This window comes from Bombina bombina, chromosome 2, assembly GCF_027579735.1.
Source record: "Bombina bombina isolate aBomBom1 chromosome 2, aBomBom1.pri, whole genome shotgun sequence".
In the NCBI taxonomy this organism is placed as follows: Eukaryota; Metazoa; Chordata; class Amphibia; order Anura; family Bombinatoridae; genus Bombina; species Bombina bombina.
The window spans coordinates 480,255,552-480,260,095 of NC_069500.1; the positions used below are offsets into that span (position 1 = coordinate 480,255,552).

General features: G+C 39.3%; 1 pseudogene; it reads right to left on the reverse strand.

Moving 5' to 3' along the window:
* Positions 1-1,174: 1,174 nt before the first annotated feature.
* LOC128647836 (PDZ domain-containing protein 11-like) lies at positions 1,175-1,586 on the reverse strand (annotated as a pseudogene).
* Positions 1,587-4,544: the final 2,958 nt, after the last annotated feature.

Here is a 4,544-nt window from a genome sequence, read left to right on the forward strand (position 1 = left end):
ATGAAAATAATGGTATCTTTTGAAAGTCCATTTAATGGCGAGAAAAACGGTATATAATATGTGTGGGTACAGTAAATGAGTAAGAGGAAAATTACAGCTAAACACAAACACCGCAAAAATGTAAAAATAGCCTTGGTCCCAAACGGACAGAAAATGGAAAAGTGCTGCGGTCATTAAGGGGTTAATTATAGTTTTGTTGTACTAGAAAAATTAAATATACTAGTTAGTTGGAAAGGATCACATACTAAGTTATTACAGAACGTATATCTAACCCCTTTTAGATTATCTAAATTTTCCCTAGCTATTAAACAATATTGCCCTAAATATTGTTTGGTAAACGCAGATATTTTACATATGTTTTTTTACTGTCCAAAAATACTTCAGTTCTGGGGAAAAATTAATCATTGGTATGGAAAGATTGTTTTAAAATTCAACCCTATCATGTCATTTTTCTTATTCACCCTAATTTAGTAAGGGTTAAGCTGAATAATATTAGATTATTGAATACTACAATTTTGGTGACTAGATTTTTGATCCTGAAAAACTTGCTTCCTTTGAGATTTTCCGACTTTCGTAAGTTGCTTCTTCAACAATTAGTTTTTGAATCATATAATACTTTATTTTATTTTAAGGACAGGGCTGAAGAACTCTTTAAAATCTGGAGCCCGTTAATTATTCTATATCCCCGTAAAATACAGGAACAAATTCTGTCTCCTCTGGGTTATTCAGAAGCATATCGTAAGTTTTTAAGAAAAAGTTTATAAGAAATCAAAGTTTTGGGTCTTACAAGGGCCATGATCTGGTTTTAACAACTACTAAGGTCAGGGGTGAGAGGCGGGGAATAGAGAGAGAGGTGCATTTGTATTTATTTTTTACTTACTGATTTAGTACAAAAAGCTCCAACAAGTATACTGTTATTTCTTATCTCAAGGTTTACTATGACGTTTGTTATTAATCCATGATTTTGATTATAGGCCTATGTTCCTTTTCTCAATGAGGTATTGTTTTAGTATGTGATATACCCTGCGAGGTGCAATGGTAAAGCAAATGTGCTTAATTTGTTTTTCTGTACTTGGTTGGATAATAAATAAATTCTTTTAAAAAACAAAAAACATTAGAGGTTTAAAATGTAATGTGGATGGGAAAAGGTCCTATCAGTTATTTTCAAACATTTTTAGTGGACTGTCCTTTCCTTCTGACTTTGGTGATTGTATAGAAAACAGCGAACTTGCATAAAGATTTCCAGAACATTTATCAGAATCTCCACAGCCTTGCTATGCTCGATATCCTGGAAATCAACATTATTTAGTCAGCACTTGGTCACCCTCCTGAAGACCAACTCGATGAGCAGTGGAGTCTGGAATAACATTTGATATACAGATCCCAAACTGAGACGCTTTCCATCCACTGATGTGGAGCTCTAGGTGGCTTATTTAGACGAATTGTTTGTGGAAGGAAACGTGTTAACTCATTGTAATAATCAGATTGATAAACTCCTGCAAGGGTATCCAGGCAGGAGGGTTCTAATAAGGTGGCAGGAGGACCACAGGATAGGGGTAATCCTCATACGTGGGTTGTCATTCCATCCCTAAAACACAATACACAGGGGCAATAAGTAAGCATACAATAATCTAGGGGGAGGGTAACACATCCTTGGAAAGGGATGTTGAAAAAGCTCATATAAGTGTGATGGTCAAGTGTCCACATACTTTTGGTCATATAGGCCTCTATTTACCAAAGTCTGGCGGACCTGATCTGACAGTGCGGATCATGTCCGCCAGACCTCGCTGAATACGGAGAGCAATACGCTCTTCGTATTCAGCATTGCACCAGCAGCTCACAAGAGCTGCTGGTGCAACGCCGCCCCCAGCAGGGAGGTGTCAATCAACTCGATCGGGTTGAATTCTGACGATGTCTGTCCGCCTGCTCAGAGCAGGCGGACAGGTTATGGAGCAGCGGTCTTTGTGACCGCTGCTTCATAACTGCTGTTTCTGGCGAGCCTGCAGGCTCGCCAGAAACACGGGGCATCAAGCTCCATTCGGAGCTTGATAGATAGGCCCCATAGTGTATAAGTAAGTAAACTTTTTGCAAATCAGCATAGAAGAAGAAAAAATAAGTAGTCATTGGCAAAAGAGAACACTATATTAAATAAATACATTGTTGCCAATAACTGCCTTGTGTGTTTGAATTTCACGTTTTCACAGTCTCCCAACAAGTTCAGATCATGAGATGCACGCCAATAACTTTTACAGTGTTATCTATGTAACACACATGAACTAACACCCTCTAGTTGTGAAAAACTTTCAAAATGCCCTGAGAGAAGAGGTGGCATTCAAGGGCTTTGAAATTAGCATATGAACCTCCTAGGTTTAGCTTTCAACTAAGAATACCAAGAGAACAAAGCAAAATTGGTGATAAAAGTAAATTGGAAAATTGTTTAAAATTACATGCCCTATCTGAATCATGAAAGTTTATTTTGAACTAGACTGTCCGTTTAACTGCTTGTCTGTGAGTACTTTGACACTTTAAAGGGACAATAAATCTGTAATGTGTTAGACCATTATATTATTGTCCTGCATATAATTATACCTTGCAAAGGGAATAATCACATAGGTAAATTCAGCTATGGATCAGTAATGCACTTCCACTGCTAAGATGAACATGCCCAGTAGTTTTAGGTTATGCACATATCCCGCTGTTGATTGGGTCAATGGCGGTGTCTGAACCTGCTGATTATAACTATGTGTTTAAACCATTTGTGGGGGCTATGAGCAAGTAATAGTACAGTAGTAAAATATTGCATTAGAGTACTGCATTATTTTGCTTTTGTGTCTCCTTAAAGGAAATTATAAAATGAAACACTGCACTGACATTTGAACAGTAAATATACAAAGTAAGGGCAGCTATAATAACACTGCAAATCTTTAGACAGGATCTCTTAATTTAGCAACAATTACTTTCCAGTAAGTACAGTCTTAAAGAGAGGGGGATAGAGCGCAAAAAAGAGGGGGAGAGAGCGCAAAAAAGAGGGGGAGAGAGCGCAAGGGGGAGAAAGCACAAAAGAGAGGGGGAGAGAGCGCAAAAAAGGGGGGAGAGAGCGCAAAAAAGAGGGGGAGAGAGCGCAAAAGAGTGGGGGGAGAGAGAGAGCTCAAAAGAGGGGGGAGAGAGAGCTCAAAAGAGAGGGGGGGAGAGAGAGCTCAAAAGAGGGGGGAGAGAGAGAGCTCAAAATAGAGGGGGGAGAGAGAGTTTAAAAGAGAGGGGGGAGAGAGAGTGCACAAAAGAGGGGTAGAGAGTGCAAAAGAGAGGGGGAGAGCGCAAAAGAGAAGGGGGAGAGAGCGCAAAAGAGGGGAAGAGAGAGTGCAAAAGAGAGGGGGATAGAGAGAGCAAAAGAGAGGGGGGGAGAGAGAGCGCAAAAGAGGGGGGAGAGAGCAAAATAGGGGAGAGAGAGAGCAAGAGGGGGGAGAGAGCAGATGAGGGGGGGAAGAGAGAGAGCGAGCAAAAGAGGTGGGAGAGAGAGAGCAAAAGAGGGGGGAGATAGAGCACAAGAGGGGAGAGAGAGAGCAAAAAAGGGGAGAGAGAGCAAAAGAGGGGGGAGAGAGAGAACTCAAAAGAGGGGGGGAGAGAGAGAGAGCGCAAAAGAGAGGGGGGAGAGAGAGGGAGCAAGGGTTGGAACCGCGGTGCCTAAAAATTTGGCCCGTGTACACAGGCTTTAGGACTAGTATATTTATAAATACATATAGCATATTTACACTAAATACACAGTATAACACTTTATTAAATATGAATATTGTATATATATATGTGTGTGTGATGTGTACATATGTATTTATGTGTATATATGTCTGTAAATACATATATACACATATAAATACATATGTATACACATTTAGACATATAATCTCTATGTTAAAGCCAGCTTTTTTTCCCTAACACCTGAGACCTCATATCTTTGAGTCTTTATAACTTTTTTTTTGAAATAATTTTTATTTATTGAGTAATATAACATATTCCATGACATCTTTTGTAAACATAAAAGAAAAGAACAGGTATGACATAACACTTTGGTTTTACAGAGATTGCAATACAACCATGCCGGACCCCCAGACTCATATCGGCCCAGCACAACATATACAACAATTCCCTTCTTTGGCGTTATGCTGTCCGTCATGACCGGGAAATATCCCCAGGTAATCTAAATCATGGAGAATGCAAACCTTTTTTTCTATACTCAAATATTTTTTTATATAAGGAAGTAATGAGATTAAGAAAGAATAAACAAGATAGAGACAAGGAATTCCAGAATTAGAATAGAGTAGATAAGAAGAAGATAAGAAGAAGAATCAAGAACATGTGTCACTCGCGGTCACCCCCCCTTTGTCTTGTGTCATCCATATGCTCCCTTGCTGTGGTTTGGATGCTACGCCTGTTAGCCATCCGTTGCTTATCTGTCCAGACTATCCAGTCTTCCCAGACCTGAAAAAACTCTATTCCAGTACTAAGCAAAGCAGAGGAAATCTCCGCCATTTTATAATAATATTTGATTT